This window comes from Spermophilus citellus (genome assembly GCF_964194105.1).
Source record: "Spermophilus citellus genome assembly, chromosome: 2".
Taxonomy (NCBI): domain Eukaryota; kingdom Metazoa; phylum Chordata; class Mammalia; order Rodentia; family Sciuridae; genus Spermophilus; species Spermophilus citellus.
The window spans coordinates 91,861,486-91,884,049 of record NC_138183.1 but is presented as its reverse complement, the minus strand read 5'-3'; positions in this window follow the sequence as shown (position 1 = coordinate 91,884,049).

Below are 22,564 nucleotides of genomic sequence, written 5' to 3'. Positions count from 1 at the left end.
TCAGTAGGGGTCTGTTTGGAAGGAGACACCACCATTATACCCAGGTGAACTCCTCAGGTGTTGACACAAACTGTAAAATATCAGAGAGCAGGAGAGGAAGATTGTCATTTCCCTGAGGTGAGGAATTAAGGTGAGCTTTTTCTCAGTGCATCAATCTTGTAATTTGTTCAACGCTAAATTTAAGACTAAAGACTTCCTATTTCTCTCATACTGTTAAAGGCAAGCTAATCTAAAATCTAATGTATACAATAATATGTACCTGCACTAATTATCCCATAAAACACACCAGGAATCCACCTACACAAACAAGGTAGCTACAATTTCAACAACTTGAATGTGGAGTACATCTGTTCCTTAAGAGTTAACATAACTGTGACAATTTAGTGGTACTAAGAAAACAAAAACAAAATACACCAATCAAAATCAATTCAAACCTAGTTAAAGGTAAATATTCATGAAAGACTTTCTTCTGCCTAAACCCAGTTATGTCAAATGAGGAGAGTGACATTAAGGTTTATGACTGACTAAGTGGCCTGATTTTTCCTGTCTATTGTTACTCTTTAAATTCTTCAGTTAGAATGCAATGATGAAATTTTACAAAATACAGTATTTGACCTTCCTTCACATCATAAAAAACTGCAGAAAATCCAAATGTAAGTGTGTCCATTATGATATATAAACACGAATAAAATGGTTAGAAAGTTCAGCAAAGGAAAAGAACTCAGAGAATTCAAGTGAAAAAAATAAATGTTATCCTGAAGGCTCTTGGCACTTAGAATTTTCCATTTGAAATTTAGTTCTCCCACTCTGGAATCTGAAAGCTGACTAACACTTCTAAGCATACACTAAGTTGGAAAGCAAAGAAAAAAATTTTTCCATTCAAAGTTCCCACCTTTCAAATTTATTTCCATTTCTTCATTTGGCACAGCCAATATTGGATTTGGGTCTTGGTTCCACATCCATCTGGGGGAATTATTTGGCCAAAATAATTGAATTAGCAAATTCTTCTCTGATAATTTATATTATATTATATGTGGCAATTCTATCTACATTTTAGGGGGAAAAATGTGAAGAGACCAGTAAAACAAAGATATGTACTTGACAGCAATATGGACTACATTGATTTTTACTGATGAAACGTTTCTGTGTGCCTGCTCATGTCATCTTATTATTTCATCTTCACCATAAGACTATTTAAAAATTGAAATGGAATTACGTGTATTGCCAGGAAGTTGTGTCCAAGACATGATTCAGTGGTACTTTTATGGCAAAGATGAGCATCTTGCTTATTCAGGTCTTTCTGCATGATTTGTTAAGCTTTGTAGGTTGGACATACAGATGCCACCTGACAAGCACAGAAGGGGCCATAGTACACTTACCTGCATCTATCCCAAGGCCACATTGCTGCCAAGTGGATCACAGCAATAAGAGTGAATGATGTTAGCAAAAAGAACCAAAATCGGGCACAGCAATCACTTCACTCTAACACCTAGAATCTTAGGGCCTGAGCAGCAATTAGGCTGGGAAACAATATGCTTCCACCTAATCCATAGACACAAGCTGTTCTACAGTTCATGCTGAATGATATCAAGACCTCCTCTATTAAAATAAAAAGATATAAAAATAATTTGGGGGGAGCAATATGGGACATGGGGTTATGGTCAAGGAGATGTGGAATGGCCAAGAGGCTATTTTGGGGGAATGGCTTGAAGTAATGGTAGAAGCTTTCAATGAGGAGTTTGACTCAATTGGAAATCCTACTGTCACAGATGAATTTCTGACTTTGGAAGAAACCTTTGTTTCTGTATAAGAATGAAGAATTTGAGTCAGATAATTTCTAAAGTCCCTTCTAACTCCAGTTCAAATGATGCAAGGACTAAAAATTGAATTTATTCTATGATATTTCTGGGCTCGAGGAAATAGGAATTTCTATCTCCTCCACATATAGAACATCCACATTTAAAGCAGAATGGAATATATTCCAATTATTCAATCCTATTATATTATTCAAATTCCAATTATACCAATCCTAAAATGATACCAGATGCATTGAGAAGTGCAGCAAGAAGGAAGTGATATTATCAAAAGAATTCACAAACTTCCAAATTCATTGTGGAGGCTGCTTCTATGAGGAGGCAAAGTAGGTAGTTCTGGGCTTCAGTCTGAGATGAAAGAATAACAGAGCCATTTTCTTGATGAGAGACATTAGGATACTGAGTGGAGGTGGCCATGGTAACATAGCACAAAATGTCTCATTTGAATAAATAATTAATTTTAATCCATGAAAGAGAAAAGAGATTTGGGATTTGACTGTTAGACATATTGGGTAAAATGAGACTATACAGCAATAAAAGAATAATTGCCTGAACTTGCAATAAGAAAACATAATATTCTGTAATGGCTTCCTGTATTGCTGAATTGGGGTTGGGAAAAGGGTGCTAGTGGAAATGCATTTATTATCCAAATGTGTATATCCTTCTCTTGTTTTACAGATTCTGTAAAGTCTCTTGGGAGCCAAGCTTGGCACAGTGATTTGGGCAGGCTGCACTTGACTGGTGGACAATTCAGAAACCACAGTGCTACTTATCCAACAGCAAGGGTGTTGTCAGTACTCTGAAGATAGCAGCACTAATCCTATTTGTTTTGGCCTCTCAGCCTCAAAGGCAGATGATTGTCACACTGACTGAAGGGAGTTGTGACAGGAAAAAGGACTTAAACCTAAATTAGTCAGAAAAAGACCCTAGGATTCTTCCATTCAAAACAATTATTTCTAGAAACTTTCTAAAAATTTCTAGAAAAAAATGAAGTTGTGCCATGAAGATCAGAATCCTTCTCAAATTTGCAAAACAGCTTAACTCAGGTTTGAGCGGCGGCCAATTGAAGGGTGCCTTCAGGGCCCATCACCTTTTGATAATGTTCTCACCATTTGGGTTCATCTAGCCAGGTTTATTTTGCTCGCCAAACAAATTCTAGAACATTTCAACTTCTCTTGTGTAGTAGTCAGAGGGAAAACATTTGTGGAGTGACCACCTAGTGTCACAGATGACTCTGTTTTAGGCATCTCCTAAGGATTCAATAACTGCCAAGAGATAGGCTGGGATAGGGTTCCACAGGTTATATCTCCTGATCAGTTTTACTTTCTCACATTCATGAGGAGTTCCTCACTGGCTGAATAATTCCCAGCTCTATGATTCTAATAAGAAAGCATTTGTTGAATACCTATTTGGTGCCCAGCACTGTGGGGACACCAGCAGATGACAGATTCCTCAAGGATCTTACCACCTAATCATGAATTTAAAATCAGATTAGGGTTTCACAAGCTTATCACACAATCATGGTGTGGCATGAGAATGCCAGTAGACAACTTAGTCACACTAATAAATGAATACATAGGTTGCGCATCTCTTACCCCCAAATTTGAAATCCTACATGCTCCAAAATTTGAAGCTTTTGAATGCTGACTTACTATCATAAGTGGAAAATTCCACATCTTATTTCATGTGATGGGTCACAGTCAAAACTCAGGTGCACTAAAAATACTATATAAAGTTTCCCTCTAGATATGTGCAGAAGGTATATATAAAACATAAATAAATTTATCCTTAGCCTTGGTACAATTCCCTAGATATATCATTAAAAATATGCAAATATTTCAAAATCTGAAAGCATCTTAAATCTGGAGTGTTTCTAGTCTCAAGTATTTCAGATAATGGATACTTAACATGCATGATCATAAATTTAGTGGTCTGGAAAAACAAAAACTTTGTATTATGTAGTTCTGTAAGTCATGGATCTGACTGGGCTAAAAATCAAGGTTCAGCAAGGCTACTTTCTTTCTGAAAGTTTAGGGGGAGAATCCATTTTCTTATTCTTTTCAGCTTCTAGAGGTTTCCCTCATTCCTTGACTTGTAGCCCTTCCTTCATCTTCAAAGTTAGCAATTTTGTATGTCTGACCTTCTCCTGTAGTCATCTGACCACAGCTAGGAATGGTTCACCTATGATTAGGTTGGGCCCACCTAGATAACCTGGAATAATCTCCCATGTTAAAGTCTCAGTTACATCTGCAAAGTCCCTGGTGCCAAGTAAGATGACATATTCACAGGTTCTAGGTTCAGTATGTTCACAAAGAATGAACGTGAGGTCACAGTGACAGAAAGTGGCAGTCTTATTTCCCAGGTATGTAGTTTAGAAAATACTGTTCAGCATTACACACCTTCATAGGCATCCTGACACAGTGGGAAAATGATCGCAACCACAGCCTAAGACTGTGACCACTGGCACCGAGAAGTTCATGAGGAGAGAGGGGATAAGCCCGCCCTGGTATGGACTCTCATTCATACCCCCACCGGCTCCTTCCCTTTTTTACTTTCTCTAACCTAAAAGATATTGAGAAAAAATTAGTTTGAAGGTTTATCTTTTTCTTGTCATGAAGATAGAAATTTAGTTTCTCTTCTCCCAGCCTGTTATTTATGAATTCCTTCTTTTGCCTAAAGTCCCCTGCCAGGCCAGGGTTTGGCTGATGAATCCCCAGAGTCCCTCATCTCATCTCTCACCCCTTCATCATATTAGTGAACAGTGACTTGCTTACGGGCCAAGAAACATCATATAAGAACAGGCCATTGTGTACTATCAATGGAGGCTTCAGAAACCTCTGGTTTGGGTTTTTTTCTTTTTTTTTTTAACATTTTTTTAATAGGGAGGTAGGGAGAGTTTCAGTCTTAGTCAGAAAATGAGTGCATTATCTTTATTTAAGTGAAAGAAAGATCACAATAAAATAAAAAACATTTCTTATAGTTTTATTATTCTATCAGGCATATGTTGGGTAATAGCTGGATCTTTTGTGAATTCCCAAAGTGGGGAAAACAGAAAAAAATAAATTCTACTCCTACAAAGAATAATTTTAGTTAAAAATATTTTCTTTGTCTTGGTTTTTTTCTTGACATACACAGGAATTATGCAGGTAAGGTTTTGACATAATTAAATTTTCATAATGTCTTCTACATGAAATAAATTATAAGCACCTTCTCCTAAATTTAGCTCTTAGATTCATTAGCACAATAAAATTAGGAAAATAGACAAATACTTTTAGAAACATCCATGCAGCTAATGATTTTTATTATTAGTTTTTTTTTTTTTTTTTTTTTTTTACTTTCTTCATGATAGGAATGGAAAATGCATATCCTGTGGATAATCCACTGGGAAAAGTGAGTGAGTTGAACTATTTCCCTCTGCTTTTGCCTAAATATTTCAACCAGGTGGAAGCACTGCACCAGGTGCTGGGAACAGGATGATGACTAGGCCCATTCATGCTTTGAGCATTCCACAGTTAAGTACTTTATAATGAGGTCAGAACAACAAAAGAGAGACAGTAGAATCTTATGAGAGCAAGAAGAGCATGGATCCTACCTTGGATATGAAGAAACTTTGTGAAGAAAGAGAAAAATCCAAACTGTGTTTTAAGAATAAGTAGGAATCTTCCAGATGAAATTGAAAGGCACATAAGGGAGTAGACCAAGAAGATGAGCCAAAGAAAGAAGCAGACAGGAAGATGAAGGATAGGAACCACAGTGGTGGGAAAGGAAACTTCAGTGTTGGACATTCGTAAAGCATGAAGGGTTATGTGCGAGTCTGTGGTGGACATCTGGTTTGTTTATTTGTTTATCTGTCTGCCCAGCATTCCTTCTTCCTTATTCTATGGTAGTGCTCCTTCATGGCTGTTTCTGTGGTTTGGTACAGGATTCTACCTAACTTAGGTCTCCAAAGATAACACATAACTAAACTTAGCTACTTAGAAAATCCAATCTTTTTTGACACTAGTAATGGCTTCAGAAACAGGTACATACCCAGTTGATTATATAAGACAAGTAATATGGAATGAGGATAATGAGGATAAAATAATAGATAATAAAATGACTGGGCAGTCAGATAATGGGCCCCATTCAACCACACTTGGGGGCTAACAGGGAACTGGGGGTTGGCATATTAATAAGCATCAAAAATGGGGGTGATTCCAGATGGAAATATGGAAGTTATGGGAAGAAGGATGGAAGTGAACCCAGGTGGTAGCCAAAACTGCTTTTTCAATATCTGTTTTATATAATTTTTGTTCTATGCTCTGCCCAGAACCATATATAAACTTCTAAGCTGGCACACCAAAATGATTTTTTTTTTTATGCTATCAGGCCCCTTCCTGCATGGTGGGAATTCTATCTCTTTTTGCTTAAATAAATCCTACTCCATTTACTCTTCCCTTCTTTGATTGTCCATGGATTTTACTTTTCAAAATTTGCAAGATAAGATTAGAGGAAATTGGCAAAGTGGTGAATTTAATCTCTTCTCAAAACTCTAATACTAGCTGTCATAACAAACATCCCCCAAATCTCATGATAGTTTTCTTCCTCTCTCTCTCTCTCTCTCTCTCTCTCTCTCTCTCTCTCTCTCACACACACACACACACACACACACACACACACACACACACACACCATTTCACACATCCCTGATAGAATGCCTCTTCATGATGGCTTCCTCTAAACAGGGACTCAGGGACTCTTCCTCTAATGGCTCTGTCATACCCTGAGGCTTCAGAGTCTTCTGAGACCCTTGGATCACCTGCTGAATGTTCTGTGTGCAGCAGTCAATGAATGAAGAAGTAGATAGGGAGAGGGTCTAGGTCTAGAGAAGATGAGGCTTCACTTCTACTTACATTTCATGAATCAGAACTTGCCATGTGAGCAGATCTAGGTAAAAGGGACCTGGGAAGTGTAGTTTAGCTGAATGTCCTGGAGAAAAAGGAATCAGTTTGGGGAGCACAGTGCAGTGAGTGATTCTGACACATCTGAGGTGGGTTAGTCAGAACCAATGTGCACAAACTCTGGGATCACTCTTTCCTGAAATTACTGAGAAATGGGTTTTGTAGCAGGCACAGGTGGTGAGGAGACAGCTTGCTAAACTGGTGGACTGTTTCTGGAGCTTTGGTGAGCTTCTGGGCACTGCATACAAAAAAACTCACCTGAGAAAGAAGGCAACACATAAACAAGAGCTGAGAGACACAGCTGATCATCCAGACCAGGATGAGGCAAACCAGATACCTAAAGTACAAATTTCGGAAGGAAAGACTGTGCAAGTGGGCTCTGCTCACGGACTCCATGTACACACAATCTGGCTTTCTCAGGTTTGTACCCTGGACACCCAACTTGCCTAAACCCCACTCTAAAACGAAAAATTCTTGGAAGTATTTTTAAACTCTGGATCCATCTAGAACCAGTCCTATGCTCTGGAATTTTCATCTGTGAGCCAATAGCATACTTTTGACATAGCCTTTTAAAGCTGCTGTTTTTGTTCCTTGCTACCAGAAGAATTCTGATGAACATGTGTTAATGTTGTAGGGAAACCATGACGGGGTGTAAGCAAGAGAGCAACACAGAGAAGGCAGTGCTGTTACCCAATTTTTCCTAGCACATCCTGGCCACTCTCACTGGAAATAAATAGGCAGAGTTATTTCATCTCTTATGTAGATTTTTATTTATATATATAGTGTTAATCATGCTATTAGTATTCACATCAGAATGCAAATTTGAAATATGTCTCTAAATCAAAATAACCCTTAACAACTCTATTTGATGCTTTAAAAAGTTTTTTACTTTTAGCGCAAATGTTCTGAAGCTGACACTACAAGCAAGGAAGGACCTTTGTGTAACTTTACTGGCTCCTCTGGGAGTAATAAAACTTGAAATCCTACAGCAGGAAAATATGCTAGCATTTTAGGGCTGAGCCTTAAGGAAGTAAGTGAAATGAACGTTGTTGGCCTTTAGGGATTGAACCTGGTGCTGGGAAAAAAAACAAAAAGTGTACATAATCTTTTTGGAGCACTGCCAATGTTACTCCCATAGATGGCCTCAGTGGGCAGTGGTTGACCCTGAAGTCCAGAGAGTGGAATAGAATCCACTGTCACCATAAACTATTTTCCCTGTCACTGACTGTCACTATCAATAATCTTGGCCTTTGCCAGCTGTAAGGAATATTTATGAATGTCATAGAATGGTCAAGGTTTAGAGTAAAGTAATGATGTCTGAAATGAACAGAGACCATCTAACACTATCTCTTGTGGAAAGTAATAGCCAAGTAAGGCGTGGCTGAGGAACAAGGAGGCAGGGGACAGTGTCTTAAAGAACTTTAGTCATTATAAAGATATATTTGTTTTTATACTGAACTGATATGCCCAAGAATATTTTGATACATGGTGCCTTTCTTTTTTTTAATCAAATACAAAAATTTCTTTCTGTCAATGCTTTCTTCGTATCCAGGAGATAGAAAACAGACATTTCCCTTGAAGCTATTCCTACTGATAAGTATCCCTGATCATCTCAGGAATTCCAATTTATCTTATCTTCTCAGCCAGACTGCCAGGAAAAAATGTCAGACTCCTCATTTTAAGAAGCCAGAAGGTCATTTGAGCTCACACAGGAGATGAGCAGTTTTTTTTCCCCTTGATTTCACCATTAATTCTGCCTTCAGACTGCCCTAGAAAATTAAGAGGTAATTTTCCTTTAATTTTATTTGGTTTTGATCACCAACTAGTCAACAGTAGACTTGAGAGTAGACAGTTGGAGGATTAGATCTTCTGTCTTAGGGAAAAATCCAATGCCTCCCTTGCTCCAACTGTAAAACATAAAAAAAAAAAAGCACTTCCTTCTAAGATTTGTAAACTATGTTATTACATTGCCTGGTGGTTTTCTTTACAGGTAAGCCTTCTTACACTCCCCTCTTCAGATATTTTCTGCCTTAAAGATTTTCTATAGTAGAGTTCTCCTCAAGTTAGACTGCTTTGTGAAAATACTAGAGCTGAAAATACTAAACTATCTCCTTCTAAGAAGAGTCATTTTGTTCAAAGAGTTATGTTCAAAAGCTTTTTGCTTTGTATTATTTTAAGCATTATAATTCACCTGGGAATATCTTTGAATACTTTAATGAAGACATAATGAGCAGTTATATGCTTAAGGACATCAAGATATAAGCCCATCTAAACACATGGATACTGTGTAATTAGTCTAGGTATTTAACTTGGCTTATCTCTTCTTTATTTCACCCAAAATACTCCTTGTGCTAATGGAGTCTATCTGCATTCTAGCATTAGAAAGAATTCTTGTTCCTTTGCGAAGGAAAGGAAAACAGGGTTTGGTAGAGGAGACAAGAAAGGATAACGAGCCTGTTTTAGAATGGTCAGGTAGCATTAGTTTAAAATATCCCTAACATTTTGCAAGGTGATTTGGAAAAGTAATGCTCACACTATTTGGAATGACTTTCTTTTCCTTTTGAATTCTCCAAATCCAGGAGGGATCCAGGCCCCTATCATCATTCATTCATTAATTTATCAATTATTTACTAAGCTCCTACTATGAGCCAGACCCTGATCTAGGCATAAGGAATACACTGTGGTACAAAATCAACAGAGCCATCAGCCCTCATGATGCTTATTTTCCTCCTGGCAGCCTGCATGGTCTCATTTTCCTATGAAGCACCCTGATATTTACAGCCTGAAACATTGAATTGGGTTGAATTCTTATCTATATACTCTGGTAGGTGGTGCCCTAATTGTGTCACAAACTAGACTTATAGTTTTGTGGTTAAATGCACAGCTTTTGGAGTCATTGGCCTTGATCAAATCTCACTTCAGTGGGCCACTAGCTGGAGCAAGGACTCAATATCACTGAGCCTACTTTTCCCCATCTAAAGGAAAGGTGTTTTCCTTCCCTAACTTCCCAGTTCATAGAGTTGATATGAGGATAATAAGAGATATTCATGTGTTGTACTCAGCTCTCTGTATGGCACACTGAAAACATGCATTACATGTTAGTTAATATTCTATATGGATACAAAACACTCTATAGATGTATCATCTGTCAGTTTTCTGTTACTTTAGTGAAATAACTGAGACTAGATACTGGATACAAAAGAGGTTTATTTAGCTTGCAGTTTTGAAGGCTAAAAGTGCAAATACCCCAGCTCTGTTGAGGCATCACCTGGATGGCATCATGATGGGAGCATGTACTACAGAGAAAGATCACATGACTAAACAAGAAGTCAGAGAAAGATAAAGAATACAATTTTTATTGGCAAATTGTAGTTGCCTCTGTTTTTGGATAACAATCCAGTGTTATGATTTTTTTAATACAGTGCAAATAATTAAATCAAGCTCATTAACATATTTATTACTTCAAATATCTTATATTTTTGGGTAATCAGAACATTTAAAATTTACTCAGAGAAATTTACATGTACAGTACTCAATCATTAGCTATCTTTGTCATACTAAAAAATTGCAAATAAAGGAAAGAGAGAAAAACTCACACTTTTTCTTTCTGAGGCTTTGTGTCCTTTGACTATCATCTTCCTATTTTCACCACCCCTAGTCTCTGGTCACTTCTTTTCTACTCCCTGCTTCTCTAGGTTCAATTGTTTTAGCTTTCTAAGAAAAGTAAGAGCATATGGTCCTGGTACTTGTCTTTCTGCATTTGGCTCATTTCACTTAACATAATGTTCTGCACTCTCTCTCTGGTGCCTGTCTTTGCAGGGACTTCCTGGATACCAAATCACAGTCAACTCACAGGTAGGAAAGCAAGTTTATTGCAGTAGATAGGGAACCCAGGACCATGAAAAAGGAGCATGATGTATACGATGATGTGTGATTACTTATAAGAACTATTTCTTGAGTACCTGCTGTGTACAGAATGAATATTAGCAAACAATTATAAAACAGGAGCCTTAAGATTTTATCTCCAGGCCCATAACTTTCCTAACATATATGTATACACTTACAATTACATATACATACATACATGTATACATCTATACATACCACACAGCACACATATACAGTCATGTTCTTATGTCTGTTCAACAATGATCAATGTTTGAAAGGTTATGGCCAACAGCAGGACAAGTTTCTCTAAGAGGGAGTTTCTCTATTGGCTGCTATGGTGTAGCTGTAACCATGCGTTAAAAATATTAAAATACCTCCAGACCAGTTGGTAAATAGCCACTGACTTTTACATTCAACTATTTTGTCATTTTGTTAGTGAAAGTGTGATATTAAATGTGAAATACAGAAGAGTTCTAGTCCTGAGTACAAAAATAACTAGCATATGCACCCATTTAGAGCAAATTTGCTAATGCTGCCATATTAAGATTTATCTTCAAACAGCACAATTGGATAAAGTGATCAAGAAATTCATCATTGAAAGTGGAAATTTTTGTTAAGCATCTAGGAATATAATAATAAAAATAAAATAAAAAGTTCCTTGAGATTATTAATATCATTTTATGTATATGCTCATATGTTCAGGAATTATCCACACATACATAATCATAGTCAAATTTCAGAAATATTTGGCATAAAACAAGCCCTAGAAATACATTATTCCACACTTAAATTCAATGTTAATTAAATTCAAATTAATTGAGCTAACTTTACTTAATTTGAACAAAATGCCATCATTGTTGTTAATTTGAATTTAACTGGTTTGTAGTTTCATTTGTATTTAATGTGAGAACTTATTTTGATTTTATAGTTGCATGTGGTCTACAAACCTGAAGAAGTAATACTTAGGTTTATGTCCTCCACATTCAAGTAACATTATAAAAACAGATGACTTTAGTTAGAACCAGGATCCAGGGTTTGTACATTTGTAAGGATTCAGTTTCTAAGTGTGAGGAATAGGACAGCTACTGACAGCTTGCAAGATGACCCTACAGCAGACACTGGCTCCATGTCCTGAGTGAACAAGTCAGCTTTAGAGTCTTTGTTCCTCCATCTCTAGAGCAATCTCTGCCCACTACCCTACCCGCAAAGTGCCAGCCTACCTCACACAGTAGTTCATCTCCCTCTCCATCTCATAGGGTAACAGGTTCTTCTCAGTATTTAATTTTATTATTTGTTTTTACTCTGAGTGATTTTTTTTTTAAAAAAATGAGTCAGATTGTTAAAATTTCACCATATCTCTCAGAGTTTCTAGAGAATAGATTTTAAATGTTTTCACTACCACACACACAAAAAATAAGTATATGAGGTGATGAGGTGATAGATATGTTAATTAGCTTGATTTCCTCATTCCATTATATATACATATATCAAAAATAATATTATAACCTTTAAAAATATATATCATTATTATCTATCAATTGAAAAAATGACCTAGTTCTTTAAAATTCCAGAAAATTTGGGCATCCTTCTCAGAATTGGCTATATGATTTGAAAGGCCCAATGGGCCCATGTTCAAAAATCAAAGAATAGTTCTAGGAAAGGTATTAAAATATTAAGCATTTTCTTTTCTTCTGTGTAGCCCCTCTCTCTTTTTCAATCCGCCACGACATTTTGTATTTCTATTTAATAATATTGCCTGTGGCTGAGTACAGACCATTATAAGCCCCCACGGGCCTGTTCTTCAGGACATGAGCTTTTATAGTGACTGATGTGCCCCTCCCCTTTCCCTGAGCCTGCTGCCGTAATCCAGGGAAGATGGACAACCCCAATGGTGTTTTTACCTCTGTACCTCCAGTCAAGTTGGGCAAGGAGCTGGCCCCTGCCAGGTTTCTTATCAAACACACCATGATACTGCTGCCCTGAGATATGGTAACCGTCTCATTCCTAGGCCCAGGTCCCCACCAGGGCTGTTCCTAGGTGGAGGCAGGGAACAAGAGAGCAGGAAGGACCTATATCTCAAGAGGGTGGAAAATGATGGCCAAGAACATATTCCAAAGAAGCAGGAAAAATTGTGAGCCAAGCCTTGGAGTTCCCAGTCCCCAGGCCCCAGTCTGTGCTTTGTCCCATTAGACTTCATTTACAAAACCCAACCAAAGATGAGATTGTTAAGAATTTCAAGATGGAGGGCTGGGGTTGTGGCTCAATGGTTAAGCACTTGCCTCACATGTGAGGCACTGGGTTCGACTCTCAGCACCACATTTAAATAAATGAATAAAATAAAGGTCCAACAACAATTTAAAAAAATATTAAAAAAAAAAGAATTTTAAGATGGAAACCACAGAATACCGAACTCAAAGGGCAACACTACTGCAGGCAGGACATTGTGCAATGGTACCAGTCACAGGTCAATGAAACTAACCTTACTCTTAATTAAGGCAGTCAACAGGCATGCTTTTGCAATTGTTGTTTTTCTGAGGCATGACTTCTCCTTCTAATGACTGCTTAGACATCAGAAAATTCACCTCCTGCATGAAAAAGCAAGCATCTGAATGGGAGAAAATAGGACTATGGTTCAAGAAAGTTTCTGTGTGGCAGAGGTTAATTCCCACATGGAGAGCCCCAGAGCCTGTGCGTGTCACTCTACCACCAGGCAAACACCAACAAATCAGCTAATTGGATATGTAGCGCCTAGGAGATCAGAGCTGACACAGGCAATGAAGGACATGACTCTTGGGGGAATGTGTTCCCAAATGGCAATGTGGCTTTCACAGGAATTGTCACCCTCTTGTCAGCCAAGGTTTTTCTTGATTAGCCCCATCCAGCCTGGGGATCATTTATTCTTTTTTTTTTTTTCTCTTTGCATCCTGCATCCATTCTTTGGCCAAATATAAGATGAAAAATCCAGAATTTTTCTTATGCTATTTCCTTATGCTATTTGTTGCTACATTCATGGCCAATTGTGATTGAGGATCCAATTTAAAATAAAAGAATTCAAGACAGTTTGTAATGATAATTCAATTTTATTTATATACAATGAGTCCTCAAAAGAAATCCAACAAAATTGGTATTATTAACCACCCAATAAGCCCAACTGAATTTCAGCCCAAGAAACTTCTGTGCCCAGAGTTAAGACTGTGCAGCCCCAGGGCTTAGCATGGTACCCACACAGGGTGCACCCAGTAAATGTTTGTTAAATGAATGGCTCTGTGTATGAGTACTTTAGCCTAAAGTTGTAGTATTTACTGTTGCCACAATTTCTTTACTTTCACATAAGTAGGAGAAAGTAAGTAGAACAATTAATATTCCTCCTTTTACATATGAGGAAATTAAGACTAAATATGGTCATGTATTGTGCTCAAAGCAATAGGAGGAGCCCCAACTGTAGGGCTTTTCTGTTTCTAAAGAGGACTCAGCAAAATTTCACCATGCCATCACAGCTGGCCACTCTGCTTTTCCTGCAAGGTATATTTCTGTTATAAATTTTGTCTTATAAACTTTATCTTGTGAGTTTTACCCCTTTGGTGAACAAGGACAGACAAAATGCATTGTTTTAGAGAGCATGGATCATGTTCCATTAGCTAGATTTGGTGGCGAGCCAATAAAAACAAAGGGATTTATAATCTTAGAAATGAACATCAAAAATCATTTTTGCAGGATGTAATTTGCTATGGAACTTTTTCTTCTGAGTTTCCTTAGTAGAGAAAAAGATCCTGTTTTTGAGGTATGCACACAGAGAGATGAGGAATGCACACAGTGGGGAACTGTGGTTCATATTCAGGTTCTGGAGTTCCATGCACTGGGCTTCCTGCTGTGACACTTAATGGGTGACTTTAGTATCATTATTTAATCTCTTTTGACCCCAGTTTCTCATATGTAAAATTGAGATCATAAAAATAGGAAACTTGGAAGGATGTGGTGGAATGGTATTGGGAAAGCACTCAGCATACGTCCTAACATGTGGTAAGAGTATATGCGTGCTGTCTTTTTGCCAGTGCAAGCAGATGAAGAGGATGCATTGCATTCAGAGACAGACTCATGGTTGAAACATTCCCTTTGACACAAGTCATGGCACATCTGTAGGTACGCTCATCAAGAGATAAAGTTCACTTGTCCATACAGCTAGAAAGTAAATTGAATATATCAACCCAATTTAAAGAAAGGCACAAGCTTACATATTTTCAAGACCATCCCTGGTTGCTTCTGTTTTACAAACTGAGCCATAGCACGACATTTGTTCCTAGATTTCACCACACAACTTCCTTTCTCCCCTCCCTCACATCCTTTACTTCCTTCCTCCTCCTTTCTTCATTTTTCCCATTTCTTCTCCTCATTTTCATTCTTCTCTTCTTTCTCTTTTCAAAAATGAAAGCTGTTTTTATAGAATTTTGAAAGAGTTTCAAAAAATAAAATTGAGATAAAAAAATCCTTATGCTATTTGTTGCTACATTTATGGCCAACATTGATTGAGAATCTCATTTACAGTAAAATAATTCAAGACAGTTTCTAATGAAAAATGAATTACTTAAATGTGAGCATGCGATGGAGTCTTTACTGCTTCTAGGTGAACAGCTGCCTTATGATCTCTCTCCTATGTGACCACAGAAAGCTCTTGGTCTTGGCTTGTTTTTCTTCTTCAGGATGGACCAGGTATAGTGAAGATTAAAGGGGCTGGGGAGGGGGCATCCCAGCATGTGCAGATGACTGGAAGTGAAGCAGCACCTTCAGATCCTTTCCTCTCTCATAGGAGCGACAGCCTTGAGGGTGAGCCTATTTTTACCAAAGCAACAATCTCTCCAAATGAGTTTGATGGTCATTATGAATTCAGAAAGTGCACATTTGTTCATTCCTGCTGTGTGGAAAACAAACAAAGCCATCCAAGCCTTCAGTCACATTCCTTTTCTTTTGAGATAAAACCTCTTGAAAGGCATCTAGGTATAAGCATCCATTTAACTAATGCTAAATCTCTGAATAGCAGGGCAAACCAGGATAACTTCAATGAGGACAAATCCTTTGGAAGAGGATATTTTGTGATTACTTGTTCAGTGGACACCAAGAATTTTCTGTGATCCAGACACTGTACTGGGTTTGGAATGAAGACATGACCAAGACAGACACAGTCTGTTACCTCTGGGGCACTCAAGTTTATGAGAGAGACAAACAGTAAATAGATCTTTTATCATCCATTTCCTTTAGGAAATAAAATTTAAGGGTTCACATGTGAAAACAGTAGCTACTACTTTTTGGCACCTCTGTCTCCTTAGGTGCATTGTCACACTGTGTTAATTGGGAATTACCACAAAATAAGACTCATTTGTCTTCATCAGTAAAATGGGAAAGATTCTACTTACAGGTTTCTAATGAAGCACAGAGGATATGATCTGTTAAAAGAATTAAGCTTGATTTACACATTTTGTTGTCCTTATTATGCTGTTATATTTTATCAAGAAATCCACAAAGACTTCAATAGACAACATCTCATCCAAACTTTATGGAACCATGCAAAATTGGAAGCAGTCTCAAGTGAAAGATTTTTATACTAAGAACTGGTTTTATACTAAGAACTGGTTATACAGGTTCTTACTGCCTTTGTAGAAAGACAAGATTCAAAGAGTTCAATTTAGAAGAGTACCAAATAAAATCCAGCTACTAACTAATAACTTTTTCATTCTCACAACCATAAAAAGAACCCTGATATTTCTTCTTTATTTCTAAATCTCCTTCACTTGCCAAAATTTTGTTGGAAATTTAACCAGGTCTGATTGGAAAATTTCTGTATTAAGAAAAATGAAGATCCTCTTTGCTTTATACTTAAATTCCTAGGAATCAATTAAGATTTAAAAAATCAACTTGAAGCTCATAGAGACAAGCCTTAGTTAATGACTCATCTTTTTAAAGCTTACAAAATCATTTGAAGTTGGTGAATCACTGTTAATTTCAATTAACTCAGGGGAAAGGTACTGGAGAATTGTGGTCACAGAAATTGTCTCACATGAAAAATGGCATAAAAATAAGTTTATTTTTACTTTATGTATCTGAGTCTTTGACCATTACAATCATAGACACAAACAAGTTTTTACTGCATGGCATTAGAGAAGCAGTTAAATCACCCTTGAACTAGTGGTCAGGTGCTGTTTTAGCTCATGCAACATAAGCAAAATTTGACTGCACTAATTGCCACCAGGAGAGAAATGCCAGAGAAAGAAGAGGAAAAATTGGCCTTTAGATAGTATTTAAAATTCTCCATGGTCTCTATCACTTCACCACCATTTTTACATTCTAAAAATTATGCAAGTACACATATACAATGTCTCAATGTACTCCAAATTTAACCTAAACAATCATATATATATATATATATATATATATATATATATATATATATTAGGATATGTAGTTTTCTTTCTTCCTTCCCTCCCCCTCCCTCTCTTCCTTACTTCCTTCCCTCTTTCTTTCTTTCTTGTTCTTTTGTGTGTGTGTGTGTGTGTGTGTGTGTGTGTGTTTGTGCACATGCCAAGGAATGAACCCACAGATTCATTGAGCCACATACCCAATCCTTTTTATTTTTATGTTTTATTTTTTTTTTAATTTTGTGACAGAGTCTCAGTAAGTTGCTTAGGGCCTTTCAGGTGTGCACCACTGTGCCTGGCTTAATATGTAGTTTTTTTTTTTATCTACAGTTTTTCTATTCATATTTTCCACTTTCAGAACCTTGTTGTTCAAATTTCGGTTCAAAATCCACATCTTGAACCTTCTATGATCTCCCCAAGGCAGGATGACTTGCTTTGGATTCTCTATCCCCACTCATGGACTTCCTGCTCAATAGTGACAGATGGGGCTAATGAGATGGTGGCACAGATATGCCTTCATCCTGGGTAAGACATAAAATATAGCTAGCTTTAGTATCCAGGAGTAGACAGACTATGGATAGAGGCACCAAATGAGCAAGCAGTGGTAGGATAGCTTTGATTCATATAATGATGGATTAATTCCTGGGGATCAAGAATCTAGTCTGTTTCATTCCGTCTGATCAATTTTTTTTTTTGGTTTTGGTTTTGTGTTTGTGTTTTGCAGATTGAAACCCACAATTTTAAATCTACAAGCAACTGCAGGATGAGGCTCAACAAGCTCTCACATGAATGGCAGCATCTATTAGCTTCCAGGCCTTGACATCCTTGTCCTAATCCTGGGAGGGGTTCTAACTATATTCATTCTTATTCCCCAGCTTCTAGCATAATATTTATTATCAAATTCATAAGCTTACAGCAGAGAGTTCTTGTACTGGTGAGTCCAAAATTTGCTTAATTTTAAGCCCCATAGCCATAGCATATCTGATAGAGCAGGACAATAACTGAACTTGTCTGGGTATTTCCAGCATGCACTTTCTCTCCACCTCAAGGAAACTCACTATTTTAAAACCTACGTGTCAGAAGATATTAGGTAAAAGCTAATATTTCATTTACCACCTCTCAAAAAAAGTTTTAAATATCATCATCATATGAAACTGACATAACACAGCAAAAATACATCTCTCCTCCATTTCACCCTTAATGGCAACAGGTATTATTTGACTTCACAGCATCTCTTTAGCTCTTTGGGATTATGCCCAGACCCATCAGAGATTGGGCTTTGTGGATCCTTATTTTTTTAACATCTTTGTTCTACAGTCTGCCAGCCATGGGTAAAATCTGCTCTTGGCTTAGGTCTAGGGTTACAATTTTAATCCAGGATCTAGAAAGTAGCCTGACATAGCCTGAAACTATGATCGGGTACAATCTTAGGACAATGACGCAGTCAGAAAAAAAAAAAAATGCATCCCATTAACATCACAGAAATTATTTTAAGAGATCTAATTGTCTTTTATTTGCAATTCTAGAATCAGGCAACACCTCATAACTGGTCCAATGACCTTATTTAAGGAGTTGGCTTCATAGGCAGAAAAAGGCTGAAGAAAGTAGAAATAGGACCCAGGTACGGTGGGTGGCACACACTTGAAATCCCAGCCTCTCAAGGGACTGAGGCCGGAGAACCGTAAGTTTGAGACAAATCTGTCTCGAAGTAATTTTTAATTGCTCAATTCTTTATTTCAAAAGATATACAAAGCCCAGTGCACTAACATTCCTTTTTGTCTTCCATGAGATGCCCCTGTGGTCTCTTTTTTTTATTATTAAAAAATAAATAAATGACATATTACACATATATACCACAATTTTTTATAGCTCTGTCTGTATATAAAGTATTTTGACACCCAATTTGTGTCTTCATGCAGGTACTTTGGATAATGATGTCCATCACATTCCACCATCCTTGCTACTCCCCTGCCCCCTCTTTCCTTTCCACCCCTCTTCCCTATCTAGAATTCATCTATTCCTCCCATGCTCCCCTCCCTACCCCACTATGAGTCAGCCTTCTGTCATCTCTTTAACATCTTTAAATCCTCCATCTCCAGCCCTAACTTAAGCATGTCTGGTCTCTTCTGGCCTTACCATATTTCTCCTACCTCAGTATCTCACAAATCTCCCATCTTGGTCCATTTTATGTTACTATAACAAAATACCTGGTACTGGATAATGGATAAAGAAGAGAGGTTTATTTGGCTGCATCACAACATGGCAGGGAAGCAGAAAGGGAGATAACTGTGAACAGAAGTGGCTAAGCACATAGAGTAATCTAACTTTTTAAAAACTTGCTCTCATTAAAAATTAAATCAGAACTTCTAGAACTACATTAATCCCTTCCAAAGGTGGTTCCTGCATGATTTACTGACCTCCCACTTGTTCCCACTTCTTAAACATTGTACCACCTCAGTACTGATAAATTGTGCAAAGCTTCTAGCACACAGAAAACCCTTGGGGGACACACTTAGCCATATCCTATCCACACCATCCCCAAGTCTATATGGAAATGGCAGAGAGCTTACAAGTGCACAAATGATGCAGACAAAACTAGAAGCAAATTATGTTATGTGAATGTATGAATATGTGTACAATTAGGGGACAATTATGGTTCACTAAAAAAAAAAAATTAAAAATCTAGAACTGCTTTAACAGTTTACCCCCCCTTTCCTTCCTTCCTCTCTCAATTTACCCCCCCCCCTTTCCTTCCTTCCTCTCTCTTTCTCTCTCTCTCTCCTGATAAAAGTCTCTTTCCACCTGTCAAAACGAATAGGAAAATAGAGCTTTTTAATTTAGATCCCTGAGAATTGGTCAACATTTTTTTTCTTGATCCATTGCTGGAAATAAACAAACTTAGCATGGAGTTTATTTACTGGTGATAGTTTTCTGAACAAAAATAAATTCAGAAAGAGGATAGGGAGCATGGCAAAAGGTATTCTGTGCCTCACCAACAAGTCTTGTGGATACTTTCTTGAGAAGCATTCTGGATAGAGGGAACAGAGAGATGAGACCTGAGGCAGGAGTGTGCTATTATATTTCTTTATACTTCTTTGTGATTCAAAAGGCAACCTTTGTGAGTTCCTGACTCTAGTAACTATAAATCCTGAGAACATTTTGGATTAAAAACAAGAACCTAACTAAATAAAAATATCAAGGGTTACAGAAAACCTTACATTTTATCTTCACGAAAACTTTTTGAATTTTCTATTCCTTTCACAGTGACTCTGAGCACTAAATCACAATGCTCTGGTTCCAACCACTCAGACTGCTATGGGAGATTGTTGACTTTAGTCTCACTTTATTTTTAGTTGAACCAAGGTTATAATGCAAACACAGAGACACACATAGACACATGCATACACACACATGCTATACTTTGTGAATGACCCACAAACCCTCAAATCAAAAAGTCAGCTGGAAAGAATGTCTGTGGGTGTGTTATTGCAAAATAGAACAGAATGTTTTCAGGATTTATGGCTACTTTTTGGAAAGATAATTTATAATGCACTTTCCATTTTTCTCTCATCTCTTTTAGTTGTTTTTCTAAACTCCTTTTCCACTTTCACTCCATGATTGTTGATATGTTCAGAATGATCTGAAGGGAAGATCTTCAACTTCCACTTTTCCCACTGAAACTTGCAGTTTCATTACCAAGTTATTTTATATAAGAGTTTGATAAGTAGTTCCTCAATGGATCCTTTATTAGGCACTTTAGATATATTTAAAATAAGCAACTCATGCATTCTTGAATATCTCTACATTCTGTAAAATTGTGCAATATAACAGTTTATAAAGGAAAAAAATGAAGAGGAAGAGTCAAAAGCACTCATTTCCTGTGCAGTTCTGTATCTAGAGTCTCAACGAAAGCAATGATTTGAGCTGGGAAGGTATCATTTCCTTTCCCTGTTGCAGACATTAAAAATAAATGAAATCAGTAGACTGAAGACAGCAGCAACCTTTGGCTCAAAGATCCAAGAGCCAAGACCAAGCTGGATGGAAGGGGCTGCCAATAAGATGACCATGAGAGGAAACTCATTCCAATCCCAGGTTGACAGAGCAGGACTCCCTCTTATAAGGTGCCATGGAGGAGAAAAGCCCTAGGGGAGAAAGTGTCTCTAACTTTGTAGAACTAACTAAAAGATCTCCTTTTATGTAGGCAGCAGCCAAGTTAACAGATTTTTCCTCTCCCATAATAGTTTTAATTGAGTTCTTTCTTCTCTGCCTCCCTTTGTCTAGGAAAATTTGTACAGGAGTTAACACAATTTTTCTATTACACTGATAACATTTCCCTATTTATCATTTGTTCATTGGCCTCTTCCATTACAGAAGCTACACACTGCAGGTTTACAGTCTGTACTTGACACGTTAGAAATTGGATTCTCCTAAATTAGCAGAAGGGGTTAGGTAATTTATGACTTCACTCATTACCTATAGATAGCACATATATAATCACCACAGTGATCCTTTGGAAATGAGTCTCTACCCTGGTTACAGATGATGGATCTAGGGGAAAAGAAAGTTGGATAACTTGACCTGGCCACATGGCTAGCACTGAGGCACTTAGATTTCATTTCCAAACTTCATTCTTGCTTCCAAACCATGTCTTGCTTGAGTGCCTGAACTTTAGTCTGAGTCTTGAAATTATTAAAAGATAGACTTGCTATCAGGAGAAAATTATGAAGTAGGAAATTTTATCTTCAATGGTCCCCAGTGGTTATTTTTCACTGCTTTAGTACATTAGTACATGGAATGCCCAGAAAATTGTACAGGCTTAGAAATCAGAGTAACAGAGTAATCAAGATGCCAGGGAGATATGGAATGAAAAAGGTTCTAAAGTAGCATATTATTCTTTGAATTCACTCATTTAAGAAAATAAAAATATTATGCGTCTGAAATAAGCATGTGTAAGTAATATTGAATGTGAAAGTGAGAAAGGTTCTTTTTTTGGCCAGTTTTTTAAATTAATTAATGCATTTCAATTCATAGTACACATACATAGCACAATTTTTCATTTTTCCAGTTGTACACAAAGTAGAGTCCCTCCCCCCATTCGTGTCTTCATACATGTACCTAGGTAATGATGTCTCATTCCACCATCTTTCCTACCCCCATATTCCTTCCCCTCTCCACCCTCCCCTTCTCCCTATCCAAAGTTCCTTCATTCCTCCCATGCTACCCTCCACCTGCAATATGGATCAGTGCCACAGTCTGGCTGGGCACAAATCACAAGCCACTGAAGCAGGAACAAACTTTATTTATTTATTTTTTTAAGAGAGAGAGAGAGAGAGAGAGAGAGAGAGAGAGAGAGAGAGAGAGAATTTTTAATATTTATTTTTTAGTTCTCGGTGGACACAACATCTTTGTTGGTATGTGGTGCTGAGGATCGAACCCGGGCCGCACGCATGCCAGGCGAGCGCGCTACCGCTTGAGCCACATCCCCAGCCCAACAAACTTTATTTCTGAACTCCAC